Genomic DNA, 17317 nt, shown 5'->3' on the forward strand with positions numbered 1-17317 from the left:
ACCTGGAGACACACACACACGGGGAGAACACCATGTAAAGATGAAAGTGGAGACTGGGGTGATGCTTCTACAAGCCAAAAAGTACCAAAGATTGCCTGAAAACCACCAGAAGCTCGATGAGAAGCATGGAATGGATTCCTTCTCACAGCCCTCAGATGGAAGCAATCTTACCAACAACTTGTTCTTGAACTTCTAGCTTCCAGAACTGTGAGACTTACATTTCTGCTGTTCAAGCCACCCAATTTGTGGTACTTTGTTACAGAAGCCCTAGCAAACGAATACAGAGGATGACAGACATCTCTACAGAGCTTCATTCTTTCACCTGATTATTAAGAGTCTCTTCTGAAGTGGATGCCTTTCGGTGGGCATTCATACAGCACGCAAATATCTTTACAGTCTGCACCAATTTTGAGAGGTCCATCTACACAATTCTTGCCCAGATTTTCTTGTCACCAAGCTCCCAATTCTATTTTTCCCAAGTCCCTGCCCGTCGAGCCAAACTGTGACTAACTGTCTGTACTTTAGCAAAGATCCGTACTTCTGGCTGTCTCTCATTCTAGACGTGTTGGACAACCAAATATATTGCTCAGAGTTCTGCCACCTGGGGGATGTTCCTTCACCACTGTCCTTCAGGGTCACCTCTGAGCGGGGCTGTACTGTTACAGCTGCTCACTTTCAGGTGGAACTAGCATATCGTGCAGACCATCTGTCCACCAGGCTTGAGTTTTTCTTGCTCAGCACCCCAAGAGGACATAGGCACGGACTGAGGGAAGAGAGGCAATGCAACAGGAGTTGGTGTTGAGGAGTCTGAGCCATCTTCTATGCACATTACTTGTGCCTCCTGGACCTGCCCAAGCTCAGTCTCTCACGTGCTGTTTCCACGTGATGACAGAATGCTGCTGCACACACCAAACCTTATGGCTAGGTGGGTCTGACAACACTTGGCCCACAATGGGAAACTCAGGCTGAATGGTCACTGGGTGTCCCATAGCTGGGCATCCCTAGTCTCCACCAAATCCCAGATGAAAGCCGGAAGCAGTTTCTGCAGAAGAGGGCGTAAAATTGCTCCAAAATTCTAGAGATCTGGCTGTGATTTTCCTGTTGACGCTAGTCATGGATATGTTGAGCACCACTGGATCTGGTGGATCACAGGGCCCAGGTGGGAGAGTGGCCTGAACCTGCAGAGCCTTCTCTTGCTCTGGTCTCCTCTTGAAACTGGCACCTTATGAGTGACCCTGTCGATGAGTCCTAGTAGCACACTAGAACATGTTGCTTCCGAAATCCCAAAAGGCCTACTGAGAACTTGCCTCTTTTTTCACGATAGGTGGTGAGAGGTGCAACAATCTGCATTTCACCTTAGAGGGGATATTTAAAAATTCTCCAGACCAAATAACTCCCAGAAACTGAGAAATCACAGGCCTCTTAATTCTAGGGGGGAGGATGCAGCTTACCTCCCAGCCTCTAATTCACACACGTCTTATTAAGGCATCTAAAGTACTTGCCATTTCCTGTTTTATCAGATCCCATTAGCATAAGGTCATCAGCGTGGTGGACCAGTGTGATGCTTTGTGGAATGTTAAGATAAAAAAAGATCAATTCATAGAGATGGAAAGTAGAATTGTGGGTACCAGGGGTGGGAGGAGGAGGGAATGGTGAGTTAGTGTTTAATGGGTACAGAGTTTTGTTTTGCAAAATGAAAAAAGTTCTGGAGATGGATGGAAGTGATGGTTGTACAACAATGTGAATGTACTTAATGCCACTGAACTGTATACTTAAAATTGGTTAAAATGGGAAGTTTTGTGTTATGTATATATTACCACAAAATTTAAAAAAGAAAGAAAAGAGTAAATTAAGCATAGACTAAAATAAAAGATTTTTGTGTTTTTATTTGACAACATTAAAAAAAAATAATTGTATTAGGACCATGATACTAATAGTATGATCAGAAGCTTAGCAACATTGGCATCCCCTGGAAGATTTTTAGAAAAGCAGAATGCCTGCCTCAGACCTACTGGATCAGAATCTATAATTGAACAATCCCAGGTGACTCATATGCAAATTAAATATTTTTTTGCAACTTTTTTGAAGCATAAGTTACAAACAATAAAAAAAGATAACAGAGATCCCTGTGGACTATGCTGTGGCTGAGAGCAAGAGAATTTACATAGTTATGAGGCAATATTGTGGTATACTGTTGGCCCAGCCTGGTAAAAGGCAAACTGTTTCTGGTGGTCCTTGAAAATTAGTATGGAGGAGGCAGAAGAAAGAACCAGAAGAGCAGAAGGAAGGAAAGAACAAAGATTGGAGCGGAAATAAATGAAATAGGGAATAGAAAAACAGTGAAGAAAATCAATGAAACCAAAAGTTGGTTCTTCAAAAAAATCAACAAAATTGACAAACCTTTAGCCAAATGGACTAAGAAAAAAAGAGAGAAGATTCAAATTACTAAAATCAGAAATGAAAGTGGGGACATTACTACCAATTCTATAGAAATAAAAAGGATTATAAGAAAGTAGTATGAATAGCTGTATGCCCCAGAATTGGATAAGCAAGATGAAATGGACCAATTCCTAGAAATGCATAACCTACCAAGACTAAATCATGAAGAAATAGGAGATTGAATAGAGCTATAACTAGTAAGGAGATTTGGTCAGTAATCAAAAATCTCCTAACAAAGAAAACCCTTGGACCTGATGGCTTCACTGGTGAATCCTACCAAATATTTAAAGGAAAACTAACACCCATTCTTCTCAAACTTTTCCAAAAACTTGAAGAGGAGGAAACACTTCCTAACTCATTCTGTGTGTCCAATGTAACCCTGATACCAAAGCCAGAACAATACACTACAAGAAAAGAAAACTACAGACCAATATCCCATATGAACATTGATGCAAAAATGCTCAATAAAATACCAGCAAACTGAATTCAGTAGCATACTAAAAGAATTATATACTATGACCAAGTGGGATTTATTCCTGGAATGCAAGGATAGTTCAACACACAAGCATCAATCAGTGTAATACACCACATCAACAAAATTAAGGTAAAAAACCACATGACCATCTCAATTGATGCAGAAAAAGCATTTGACAAAGTTCATCACCTTTTCATGATGAAACACTCAACAAAATACGAATAGAAGAAAACTACTTCAGCATAATAAAAGCCATATATGAAAAACCCACAGCAAACATACTCAATGGTGAAAGACTGAAAGCTTTTCCTCTAAGATTAGGAACAAGACAAGGATGCCCACTCTCACCACTTCTATTCAACATAGTACTGGAAGTTCTAGCCCGGGCAATTAGGCAAGACAAAGAAATAAAAGGCATCCAAATTGGAAAGGAAGAAGTAAAATTATCTCTGCAGATGATATGGTCTTATATGTACAAAACCCTAAAGACTCCACAAAAAAGCTGTTAGAACTAACAAATGAATTCAGCAAAGTAAAAGAATACAAAGTCAATACACAAAAATCAGCTGTATTTCTATACACGAACAATGAACAATCTGAAAAGGAAATTACAAAAACAAAATCATTTACAATAGTATCAAAAAGAATAAAATACTTAAGAATTAACTTAACTAAGGAGGTGAAAAGCCTGTACAATGTAAACTATAAAACATCGCTGAAAGAATTAAAGAAGACATAAAAAATGAAAACATGTTCCATGTTCATGGATTGGAAAACTTAACATTGATATGTCAGTACTACACAAAGCAACCTACAGATTCAATGCAATCACTAGCAAAATCCCAATGACATCATTTACAGAAATAGAAAAACCCATTCTAAAATTCACATGTAATCTCAAGGGACTCCAAATAGCCAGAACAATCTTGAAAAAGAAGAACAAAACTGGAGGCCTCATACTTGCTGATTTCAAAACTTAATACAAAGCTACAGTAATCAAAACAGTGCAGTTTTGGTATAAAGACAGACATAGACCAATGGAATAGAATGGAGAATCCAGACATAAACCCTCATATACATAGTCAAAAGATTTTTGACAAGAGTGCCAAAACCACTAATGGGGAAAGGACAGTCTTTTCAACAAAGGGTGCTGGGAAAATTGGATGTCCACATGCAAAAGAATGAAATTGTACCCTCACTTAACACCATATACAAAATTAACCCAAAATGGATCAAGGACCTAAAAGATAAACCTAAAACTATAAAACTCTTAAGAGAAAACATAGGTCAAAGTATTCACAACATTGGATTTGGCAATGATTTCTTGGATGTGACGCCAAAGGCATAGGTAACAAAATAAAAAATAGACAAATTTGACTTCATGAAAATTAAAAATTTTGTGCATCAGAGTACACTATCCACAGAGTAAAAATGCAACCCACAGAATGGGAGAAAATATTTGCAAACCATGTATCTGATAAGGGATTAATATCCAGAATATGTAGAGAACTTCTAAACCTCAACAATAAAAAACAAACTACCTGATTAAAAAATAGACAAAAGATTCGAATAGACATTTCTCCAACGAAGATATATGAATATCCAATAAACACATGAAAAGATGTTCAAGATCACTAATCATTAGGGAAATGCAAATTAAAATACAATGAGATACCACCTCACACCCATTGGAATGGCTACTATCCAAAAACAGAAAACAACAAGTGTTGGTGAGGATGTGGAGAAATCGGAACCCTTGTGCACTGTTGGTAGGAATATAAAATGGTACACCCGCTGTGGAAAGCAATATGGTGGTTCCTCAAAATATAAAAAATGGAATTACTATATGATCCATCAATTCCACCTCTGGGTGTATACCCGAAAGAACTGAAAGGAGGGTTTCAAAGAGATATTTGTATACCCATGTTCACAGTATCATTATTTACAATAGCTAAAATATGGAAGCAACCCAAACATTCATCGATGAATGAACAGATAAGCAAAATGTGGTATATCCATACAATGGAATTAAATGGAATTCCATTGAATTGAAATGGAATTATTTAGTCTTAAAAAGGAAAGGAATTCTGCAATATACTACAGCATCGATGAACCTTGAGCACATCATACTGAGTGAAATAAGCCAGTTATAAAAAGACAAATACTGTATGATTCTGCTTAGATGAAGTACTTAGAGTAGTCAAAATCATAGAGACAGAAAGTGTAACGGTGGTTGGCAGGGGCTGGAGGTGGGGGGTGGGGAATGGGCAGTTATTGTTTAATAGGTATAGAGTTTCAGTTTTATAAAATGAAAAGAGTTATAGGAATGAATAGCGGTGATGCACAACATCAATGTACTTAATATCACTGAACTATCACTTAAAAATGGTTAAGATGGGAAATTTTATGTTTTGTGTATCTTATCACACACAAATATACACATACCTTGTCTAATGCACATATAACGTGTATAAACCGTTGGCATACAATCACATTTTTGTTGGGTGTTCAATAAATGACCTACCTAGGTGCAACCTGCGATTGGCAGGCAGGTGAAGATCAAAATATCATCGTCATTACTGAAAAAGCTGATATGGAGAATGTGGCTTCCAGCTGCAGGCCATGGGCGGTTCAACACTGATGTGGATGGTGCCCTGGATGTGGGCAGCTTCCCTCAGCAGATGCCCCCTTGGAGACAGAAGGAGACAAGTGGAAGAAATTTAACAAATAAGAGTAGAGGAAGAGGCTCCATACAGCCACCTAATTGCTAGTCAGGTGAGCACCTCCTCCTTTTCCTGGGGTGAGGGGTGCGCGAGGGCAAGAGAGGCAAGGTCAGGGTCATGGATCTTATGATGGTCCCCAAATAGAGAAGAGGCACGCACGCCACCCTCTGCTCTGCACGCACACTTCCCCTTTTACCTCGTGTCTGGGAGTAGTTTCCGCATCAGAACAAAGAGAACTTTCCATTCTCTTTCACAGCCCACTGTTCGGGCACACTTTGATCCTTCCCCTGTGTCTCCTGATGGACATTCAGGGAGTTCCCAACATTTGCTACTACAACTGAAGTGAGGAGCCTGATACCTCTGTCATTTTGCAGGGATGCTGGAGTATTGCTGAGATACATTCCTAGCAGGGGGATGGCTGGTTCACTGGTGTATTTGTTGCCAAATGGCCCTCCACAGGGGCTGTGCAAAATTACACTCCAGAGCGGCGAGCGAGAGCGCCTGGTGGCCGTCAGCCTCGCCATCAGAAAATGTCAACTGAGCGAGCTGAAAAAGCAGACCAGCCTGTGCCTGGGGATGCGTGAGCAGGGAAGGCTAGGAGGGATGGATATCAAAGGGGACAAGGAAACTTTTGGTGACAATGGATATGTTCATTATCTCTATCATTGTGATAGTTTTATGAGTGCACAAAAGAAAATTTATCAAACTGGATACTTTAAATGTGTCATTTATTGCATGTCGATTATATCTCAATAAAGCCTTTTTTTCAGACATGAAGATGCTACTTTTTTTTTTTTTGTCCCATCAGATTGTCAAAAAATAAACAAGATAACTGCCTCCAGTTCTGGCAAAACTGTGAGGAAACTGGCTCCCTATAGTGGAAGAATGAATTGGCCTACGTCTTTTTGGAATTAATTGTTGCAGTATCCATTAAAATGAGCTTCTATTCTTTGGGGAAGAAATATTATACGTGATCCTTATTTGGCTGTTATTAAGATCCTATTAATTCATTTAACTTTTTGTCTCCGCAAAATTGAGCTCCAAAGTTCTGTTCTTTGCTTCTAAAGCCAACTAATGAATTTCCAGAGTCTGACCTTAAAAGTGGAAGTCTACACAGTTAATAAAAGGAACCTAAGAAAGAGTTCAAGATGTCTTCTTCCCCTTGAAATCATGGAGGGAAAGATATCATTTTGAATTATAGAACTTGATCAAAGAGTTTGATTTGATAATGTATTAAATTAAGACCATTTACAAGAGCATAAGTCTTGTTTTCCTGTGCAAAACTGGGACTTGTCTGAACGTTCATAACTGTTACCAACTTGCTCATTTCTTGGTTACAATGAATCTGTTATTTAAGCAGAAGGGTCTTACAATGTTTCTGAGACTTCAGGATTTGTGTTCTTTTGAGGACACTTTCAAACATGGAGCTCTGCTTGCTCGTCTTACTTGATAACTGCTGCCTCCATAGTGCTGTGGAACCACATTTCTGAATTCCTCACCAGCACAAGCCTGGGAGATGTCTCAAACAAACAGAAGACTGTTTGCATCTGTGCTAGATTTCTTATCTTAATAGAGAGATTGAGAGTCTTGTCTCACCCTAAAAAGATCTTTCCGGAAACAAGTCTACTTCTAGGGAATGTATGTATCAGAAATAAATGGACAAATGTCATTATATATACAAGGATTCTCATTGTAGGGGAAACTGGAAAATCCCAAAATATCCAGCAGAAGAAGAGAGGCAAACAATTACACTACACATAACAGTGTGGCCATTCGAAAAAATGAGCCAGGTCCATTTTCATAGACTGGGAAAATGCCTATGACACGACATTAAGTGAAAAATGCAAATTTGCAGAACAATATCTAGTGCAGGGTTGCCACGTAAATACAACGTGTTTGCGTGCCTGGGGAAGGGCGTGTGAGGATGGATAGGCTGAGGGGGAAGGTGGGGGAGTCCAGTCTGTACTTCACATAATCCTTTAACATCTATGGGTGGCTGATAGAGTGGGTGACTCTTTGTTCAGACTTGTGAAAAGAAAACAGTATTTTGTACAAACAGGGTGGGGAAAGGCGTTGTTTAAGACCCACTCATGTCTGTAGTGCGTGAGTCTATTGGGATTACGAGTACTTTACAATTTCTTATTTTGATATTTTATTTAGTTTGGACATTTTCTACAGTGAAGTGCTTTTGAAGCTAGAAAATATATATTTTTAAGTCTATATAATAGGGGAAAGGACGCCTGAGACTCTACTTAAAAATGAGACTCGCCACTCTGGCGGATTGTGCGATGAGGCCGGAGGGCGGGACCAGCCCCGGGGCGGGCTGGGGCTTCTCCCGACGGGATTGGTCAATCCCTCTGCCAGTTATTCCGTGAAGAGTCAACCCAGGTCCAGCCCTGAGGGGCTGGGAGGTTTAGGCGGAGGCTGGGGGAGGAGGGGGAGGCATCTTCCCTTCTTGAACGGCCAGGGGCAGCTAGAGCTTTGGTCGGAATCCGGGCCTGGAGACCCCAGAGCCCAGCCAGGAGGGGCCCGGTTATGGACCCCCAGGACAGGCCGTAAACTCTTTTCACCCTCACTACCTGGTCTCGGCCCTGCAGGCGGGGCTAAGAGCAGCTTGTCTTGGTTTGGGGCAGAGCCGCCCGCCTGAAGGAGGAGCCCAGGCTGGGGGCCACCAAGTCCCCGTGGGGGGTTTGCTCAGGAGGCTGTAGTTGGGGTCCAGGGGTGTGAAAGGGGAGCTGGGTCAGGCTGGGTCCGCAGAGGGGCTCCTGGACCCAGAGGGCGGCTGTTTCTCAGGGATGGGCAAAGTCTGCAACTTCGAGGGACTGTCTCCCAGGACAGGCCCTGTCGACCCTCCCGCGCCCTCCTGCTGCCCTGCCCTCTCCCTGTGCCTGTGAAACAGACCTGGGCCCTGCTGTGTGCAGGCGCCCGTGGGGCCTTCCCCAGCCCCAGCAGGGGCGCGAGTCCCACTTCAGCGCGAGGGGCTCGCCTCAGCTTCCCGAACCCGGTGCGGGAGAGGGGGCAGCCCCGTCAGATGCTCTGCTCCCCGATTTCTCCCCTGAGAGCAGTGAGTGTCGCCGTCCCTACTACTTTATATGCAGGTGGAATCTGGAAGAACAGGAGGGGAAGGGGAACTCTTATTTTTTTCCAAAATAATCCAAGGATTGTTCCAGAATCCTTTAGCGAGCGCTGGGCTGTTTTGTGAACTTGTAGACTGATTTAAGACGCAGTGTTGGGATCCCCCAGGAAATAGGCACTGGGGCTGGAAGTAGAAAAGCCAGGTGGGCTGAGGAAGAGGAGGCAACATCGCAGGGGGCATCCCCTCCCCTTGCACTGGGAGGGGAGTGTCTGTGTCCTGGGCAAGCAGAGCTGAGGTCAGCGGGTGGAGGACAGGACACAGGCTGGGTCATCCACAGGGAGACATGGGGGAGAGTGGATGCGGGGCTGGGAGCTGGCTGGGCCTCCCTTCAGTTGTTTACTCCTGCGTAAAATCCCTTCCCCACGAGGCTCCGGAGAGGATAGGATGGTCCACACCCTCCTGGCCCCGGCAACACCCTGTAAACCCCTGGCTGACGTTACTCTTTCTGGATGCGGTCCTGATGACATACGTCCTACGCCGCCCTGTGCACATGACTCACCCCTCAGATCCCTGGCCCTGGGGACCAGGGCACCGGATCCAGACGGCCCAGCCTATCCTGTGTGCCCCGGTGCTGCCCGCGCAGATGGCAGGTTCCTGCAAAGGTAGCAATCCCAGGGACAGCCCAGGAGAGATGGGCCAGCCTCGGGGGGGGAGGCGGGGGGGGCAACTCCAGGGAAGGGTGCGGCCACCACAAGGAGGTCCTCAGTCAGGCAGGGGCCCCAGGGACTGCCCAGGAGTGTGTGGTGCTCGGCTGCACAGAACGAGTGCCCCTGGATACCGTGGGGCAGTGGAAACCGTGGCCGTGAAGATAGATGTCCAGACACCCCTTCCCCCCGGGAGTCTTCAGAGAGTAGGGTCCCCTGGGGGAGAGGACACAGGCTATCTAGGCTTTGGAGGAGGCTCTCTGGGGGATTGCAGACCCTGGCGGGGCACCCTGATCTGGAAGCTTCGGCAGCCACGCAGCTTCTCTTCCACTGAGCTGGTTCTGCCCCCTAGTGGTGGCAGTTGGGGATGCACCGCTCCTGGGCACATGCCTTCCCGTCCTTCACCCACTGCATTGGTTGCTGCTAATGGCGTTAGCGATTTATGACCCAGTTGTCACTGCAGAGGAGTAGAGGCCACTCATCAGCACTCAATGACATTGAAAATCAGTCCAAGGAAAAGCATGGAGTAGACTACAACACTGTTCGCTAAAATACTCGCTGAAACAATTTTGGAATCTGTAAACTGTCCCCTTTTTTAATGTGAACATGTAACTTTTTTTTTTTTAACGTAAGATTAAATTGTTTCTAAGGATGTAATTTCTGGGATAATGCCAACATTGACATTTTAAAATAAAATGATCCCATCCCTCTTCTAAATGTATCTAATTGAATCTAAATACCACAGTGATTTAAACAAATTTATTGAGATATAACTTATGTTCAGTGGAGTGCACAAATCTTGAATGTAATGTTTAGATCTGTATAACTGGTCGAAGCAGATCAAGACGTGGACAGTTCCCTGACCCCAGTATTCCTTTGTGTCCCCATCCAGACAATACACCCCCCAAGGGTGGGCCTTCTTGTGACTTCTGTTACCATAGGTTAACTTTGCTTGTTTTTGAGCTTCATATAAATAGAAACATCGTGTATGCTTATTTCCAGTTTGGGGTAATTACAAATACAGCTGCTATGAACATCCCTACACGTGTCTTGTGGGACATAAGCCTTAATTTTGTTGGACACACACACTCACACACACACACACCCAGGAGTGAAATTGCTGGGTCCTGGATATACATATATTTAGCTTTAGTAGATACTGCCAAGTATTTTTTCCAAAATGGTTGTGCCAGCTATAGTGTTTTGCTATCCACCATCATCCATTTAAAATATATCTGATTATTATTATTTTTCTATTTCTTTTTATATCTCCTGAACTCTTGGGCTGACAGAAGTTAAGTGGACAAAAATAATAAGGAAGGCTACAGAAGACCTAAACAACACAATCAATAAGGTAGATTTTATATATATATATAAACTTGGCAACCAGGTACAAGCGAATGCATATTTTTTAAAATGTGCATTGAACATTCATGACTATGCATCAGTCCTACCTTAGCTCACAAGGTCATAAAGGAAGCCTCAAGAAGATCCATAAAATAGAAATAACTTGAACACATTTCTCTCATCACAATGCAATAAACCCAAAATTAATTTTTTTCCTTTTTTTTTTTTTTTTGGGTGAGGAGGATTGACCCTGAGCTAACATCCGTTGCCAATCTTCCTGTTTTTGCTGAGGAAGATTAGCTCTGAGCTAACATCTTTGCCCATCTTCCTCTATTTTGTACGTGGGACGCTGCCACAGCATGGCTTGATGAGCAGTGCATGGGTCCACACCCGGGATTTGAACCTGTGAACCCTGGGCCACCAAAGCAGAGCACATGAACTTAACCACTACACCACCAGGCCGGCCCCCTGAAATTAATTTTTTTTAAATGTCTTTCCATCTGGAGAAGGGAAAAACCCCTCTTTACTACACAATTAGGAGAAATATAACTAAAATTGAAGAAATTCTAAAAATTAATGATAATGGAAACACTTTGTACCAGAATCTACAGGAAACAATTACGAAAAGACCACAGCTTTAAATACTTTTATCCAATAAAAATTTCAATATGAAAATAGATAAATGAAGTATGGCTTAGTTTGGGTTTTCTAGAAAACAGCCTAAGCAAAGATGAATGTATTGGTGTTTTTCAGGGGAGATGCAAACCTGGGAGGGCGAGACATAGAAAGGAAGAGAAGGGAAGATGGGGCACAGTGTGAAGTGGCTCATTGCCATGCTGGCTACCATTTCACAATGAGCTACAGGAGACAAGCACATTGCTTGACAGGTGTATTTGTTTGGCCCGGGGGACTTGTTTGGGTGGACTGGAAGGAGAAATTTTCCTCAGTATTTCGTGAGAATGAGGAAGGGGAGGGAATTGATCTGCCTAGACGCTTCCCATCTTTGGTTTTCCATTGGCCCAAGCTTGTCCTACAAGGAGGTAGCTTTCTCATGCTTCTAAGTTGCTTCATTTGGTCCTTCAGTGGACAGTCAGGGTGCAGATCCCACAGCTTGGGGTGTGGTGCTTCATCCAAGGAGTGGTCAATGTTCCAAATGTGTGTTGCATAGGTCTGACTACATAGTGGCAGCCAAGAGGGAAAGTCCAGCATCCTCAGGGCATGTGGCCCATCTGCCCCAGGTGCCAGAACAATCTGCGCCCTGGCTGAGTCAATAGAGAATGGAGACAGCTGGGGAGGAGCAAGCAGCAAAGGGGTTTAGGAAGTGGGCAGCACTGAGGTGACCTAGGGAGGTGCATGACATTTGCATCCATTACAGTCCTCCCCTTGCTCCACTGGATCTATTAGTCTCCTGTTACTATACCTGGCTTCCATGCTAGAATATGGGGCCTTCTTTTTTTTGTTTTCTTTTTTTACTGAGAACAAGATAGTGTCACTCCAATCAATCACAGATTCCCTTTCAAGGTGGTGGCCAGTAACTATCTCTTGGAAGTCTCAAGGTGAGATGGCCCAGTGAATCCCCAGGTCCCAGACAGCCTCTTCCTGCCCTCATTGTATCGGAGCAACCACAGCTTCTCATGGTCATCAGGATCTATTACCTTTTGTCCATTGGTCCTCTGGCATGAGGAGCTCTGTGACAATTAGTGGAAACATTACCAGTGATAATCAGTAGCCAAGTGATAATTAGCAAAACCTGTGTTGTCCCTGGTTCAAGCATTCTCTCCCAGGAGAGTCCCCCAGAGAAGCATAACTTGGCAGAGTTTTAGGGACAAGAAGCACAATTTCCACAGTGTGTCACTGGCCCAAGTCCCTCTTTTTTCCATCAGTTAGTCACCAAGAACTCCTCACAAGGCCAGAGGTGTGGGTGGAGAGAGAAGTGGTGCTGTATCTGTTGATATAATTTATTCATGTCTTCTGGACTGGCTTGAGCCTGATTCTGAAAGTGCCACTTCCATTACATGACAGATTGCTCCTGTGCATGCCTGCCCATGACTCTGTTATGACTCAGTGGGTCAGATAACAGCTCATGATGGGGAGCTCTGGTTACATAGTCACTTGTGTCCCATGATCCTCTGCTGGATGTCAGCTAGGGCCTAATAGCTTGCCAGGAGCTGGCAAGGGCGCAGACCTGCCCCGTACTCTAGAGGGCTTCACTGCAACTCTCCTATCAGGACTCGCTAGAGAATCCAAACAGTATTCAAATCCACTCCCGATACTTCTATTTGCCTGAGATCTGCTGGATCTTGTGGCTCCAGATGCATCCTGAACCTACTGCCAAGTCCTCTCTTATTCTGGGGCCTATTCAGAACTGGAAGTCTCTGGATCATTCAATAAATGGATGAATATATAATGCCTGCAAAATACAAAGAGCCCCCTTACTTAGCTGTACCTCTTATATAGGCACACAGCTCTGCCTCTTTTTCTGTATTAGGAAATGCAAAAAGTAGCAACTTGTACTTTACCTTAGAGGAGATGTTTCAGCATGCCCAGACCATTGAATCTCTAAAAACATCGCTGATGTGGTAGTCCACTGAATATTCTTTAAGATTTAATTTCCCATTATCTGGTACATATGAGACCTACTAGTGTATCCAAAGTACTTGCCACTTGCTGTTTAACAGGTCCAATTAGCATGACGTCATGCAAAATATCAAGATGATCAAATCTCTACAGACCATATTGGAACATGTAGCACTGAGGCAAGACTTGAAGGTGTGTTGATATCCTTACCACACAGAGTTGAACTGCTTTTGCTCCTCTGTTTTTCACAGGTATTGAGATGAAACCACTCACTAAATCAATAACTATATATCAAATTCCAGAGGCTTGGTTGATCTGCTCCAGTAGAAATACCACATCCAGCATAGCAGCTATGATTAAACAACCACCTGTTTGTTTACTTTAGTTCACCATCATCTCCATGATCCATCTAGGTTATGTAGATGCCAGACAGGTGAATTGAATGAATATTTTGAAGGGACCATCATCCTTCTATCTTTTAAGTCTTTGATGGTGACACTTTTACTTGGCTCTTCCTACCATATTGGCCTGTGCTCCATGGGTTAGTGTTATGAGAGGTTCAGGGATTCGATCGGAGACGTAAAAGAAACTTTCCACTCCAAACAAATGGACTGAAGGTATGTTTTATTATATAGAGGATAGTAAAGGCGATAGATCGCAAACAGATCCGAATAGGTCAAATAATAAGAGGGAAAAAACACCAGCTCGACTGGAAAGGGAAAACATCCACATTGGCTGAGATAGCAGCAGATCCGAACAGGTCATATAATAAGAGGGAAAAACATCAGATCGATCGGAAAGGGAAACACCAGATCGACTCAAGGGAAATGACACAAATCAACCGGAAAGAGAAACACCAGGTTGACCGAAAAGAGAACACATCAGATCAATTACTTCACAATAAATCAATTACTCAGAACATCCACGCCCCACTGCTGGGAGAGTCCTTTCAATCAACACGGCTGGGCGGGAATCACACATCCTGGGCAAGGCGTCCCTTCCACAGGTGGAACTCGCACTCGGGCTCAGTTTCCAGCAGTTTATATAAGCAGTTACAGAGTTTACAGAGCAAGCATCTAGTGTTCCCATGCACAAGTGGTTATCAGTGGCGTATGTGCATTGATCCCCTTGGCTAACGTCCCAGCCCAGTAATTGTGTACGTGCATTGTTCTCTTTGGTTATTGTCTTAGCCCGGCACAGATGGTCAGTCCATCCCGTGCTACGATGCTCCAAGAGCCTTGAAATGTTACAACTTGCAACTCTCTCCGTGGGAGAAGGGCCAGTTCCCACCACACAGAAAGCAGCTTTTATATTTCCTTTTGTGCTGGTAGCTGTAGGTCAATGGAGCGGCCAAATATGGCTGTACTCATGTCAAGACAATTAGGGAATACTTGAATAGGCAAAGCTCAGCAAACACTTTTCAGCCTCTGTTGGTGAAAGATTTGCTAATGTCGCCTTGGCCAAAGCAGGTCACATGTCCAAGCCTGCATTCAAGGAGTAGATAGACTCCACCTCTTGCTAGGAGGAGCATCAAAGAGTTTGTGGTCATTTAAAAAAAAATCTACTACAGCCTGCTGTAGAGAGTAGAAAGGTCACCTGGTGCCCACTTGACTTGGGATGCTGTCAGTTCTGAGGTGAGTCTGAGCTTGCATGGAACTGTCCGTTACACTTGTGTCTGAAGACAGAGTGGGCTGATGGTATGTGACATGGGGCATTAGAGGTGTCAGCTATAGGTAGCCTCTTGCATCACTCAGATCCTCTCATGCTACACTTCAAGTCCAATTTTTCACAGTTTCTTTCAATCTCCACCAAAAGCTTGATGTACAAAAATTAGGGGAATGAGTTAGAGTTGCTGATGCAACTGGACCTGAGATTGCAATCGGTATTCACCTTCTTCATCCTCCACCACTCATTCTAGATTTTCCTCACCTTCAACAATAATTTTAACTGGTCTAGGTTGCTTCCTCGGTAGGGTGACCAAGACTTTCAGACTTGAGGAGTCTGAGCCTTTCGTTGCCTTGCTCTAGTCAAGATGTGGTTGCTGCAATTGCCCAGTCGCCATTTTCACTTAGTATGTAAGCACCAAGAGATGCCCCGGAGAATCCCCTGAGTTCCAGACATATTCCTCTGTCTTCATCGTATAGCAGCACAGTAGCTTGTCATGATAATTAGGGTCAATTACCCCTACCAAGAAAGTAGCTCCTCTCTTTGCCTGCTGGTCCATCAGAATAGAGAGTTCAGAGTGATCAGATGGCAGTCATAGCTTCAGGTTCAGCAAAATACTTACTGTTCCTGCAGGAAGAATTCACCTGCTGAATAATAATGTTGTGGAACCTCAGTTTTCAGGAACTGGAAGCAGAAGTTCTTCGCAAGGGTTTCTGGGAGTGATGGTGAAAGTGGTCATTCCCACTTCCACCCAGTGCCTTCTAGCTGTTTGGATATAGCACCATATATGGGCCATTGGTTCAGTGCCTATTCCACATCCTGGTGGACAGAGCCCCAACCCTGGAGGGTGATGATGGTAATTCCAATCTTCTATCTGACTAGCTGCTTCAGGATAATATGGTCTTTAGTGGGAACAGAGGATCCTGCAGTCATAACCCATTGTCACACTCCTTTTGCCATAACACGTGGTCTCTACTCTGAGCTGATGTTATGCAAGAGCTGCCAGGCATCTGGTAAGGCTTTGGAAAGTACGGCTGGTGGAGGAGCTGTGGGCACAGAAAAAAATCTGTATCCAGAGTAGGTGTTGACTCTGCTGAGGAAGAATTTCTTCCCCTCCTGGTTGGAAGAGGTCCGATGTAAGAAAGTGGCCGAGTGAGTGATTGGTCCTCTTGAGGAACAGTACCACACTGAGGGCTACTATTTGTTAATAGCTGGAAATATTGTCTCCTTCCCCCTCGCCCTGAGACTCACATTTATATTCCACTTTTCACTTGGAATTTTAACTGAATGTGACATTTTTAAATGTCTTTTATTGAATACCTTATGATATTTTTGTTATATATATATTTATATATATTTTCCCCATCACTATGAAGCTCTAAAATTTTAATAATTTCTGAACTGGGCCTGAATGAAACAAGAGCTGCTGCTGTCAGCATTTCTGACCACACTCGTCACTTTACTCCCCCAGAGGCCACCATCCTGGGAGCCAGGCAAGTTTTGGCAGGTCTCAGGAGGGAAGATCTGTCAGCATTCCCTTACCAGCACCCCCCCCCCCTTTTGGAATTCAGTGTCTCAACACAGGTCAAAACACTCGGCATCTGACACCGACCTTTGCCCTTAAGTGAAATATATGTATGTTAACATTAACCCCAGGTGGGATCTGAAGATCACCAGATGGAAGCTCCATCTGAATCTCACTGGTGAGTTGTGCCTGAGTTTGGTGTCCTCAAGTTTTGTCACAGGGTAGTTGGTGACAGAGAGGTTGGGCGATGCACCATAGAAGGAAAATGTGGGAGGTGCCTTTCTTTGCCAAGAGGGAAATGGGCGAGTGTGAAAGGGAAAACTGAAAGAAAACAGCACCGCACCACACACACATACACACACACTCGCTTTCACACACCCAGGCACACACAGCAGCTCCTGCATCCCTGATCAGCCCTGCAACTCTGAACCTGAAGCCTTATCCTGCCGCTGGAGTGGACTGTGGTTCCAGGGGGACCTCTGCGGCCGCCCAAATCAGGGGGACCAAGCCTGAGCCAGGGCACCCAAGGGAGTCTCTTCCTGCCTTGAATCCTTTGGGATCTTGTACTAATTTCTACAGGGTTATAGAAATAGGCCCGAGGTTGGGAGCATTAAGGACCAAATGAGGCCCCTCCGCACTGGGAGGCAAGTCCGAGGCTCCCCTTGGCGGCAAGGAATGGACGTCCTGCCGGGGGAAGAAGAGACCTTGGGGTCCTAATCTAAGACCTGGGTGGGGCGGAGCCCGAGGACGGGCGGGGACTCGAGGCTCTGGTCCAAGGACGGGGGG

The sequence above is a fragment of the Diceros bicornis genome, chromosome 24 (assembly GCF_020826845.1).
Source record: "Diceros bicornis minor isolate mBicDic1 chromosome 24, mDicBic1.mat.cur, whole genome shotgun sequence".
In the NCBI taxonomy this organism is placed as follows: Eukaryota; Metazoa; Chordata; class Mammalia; order Perissodactyla; family Rhinocerotidae; genus Diceros; species Diceros bicornis.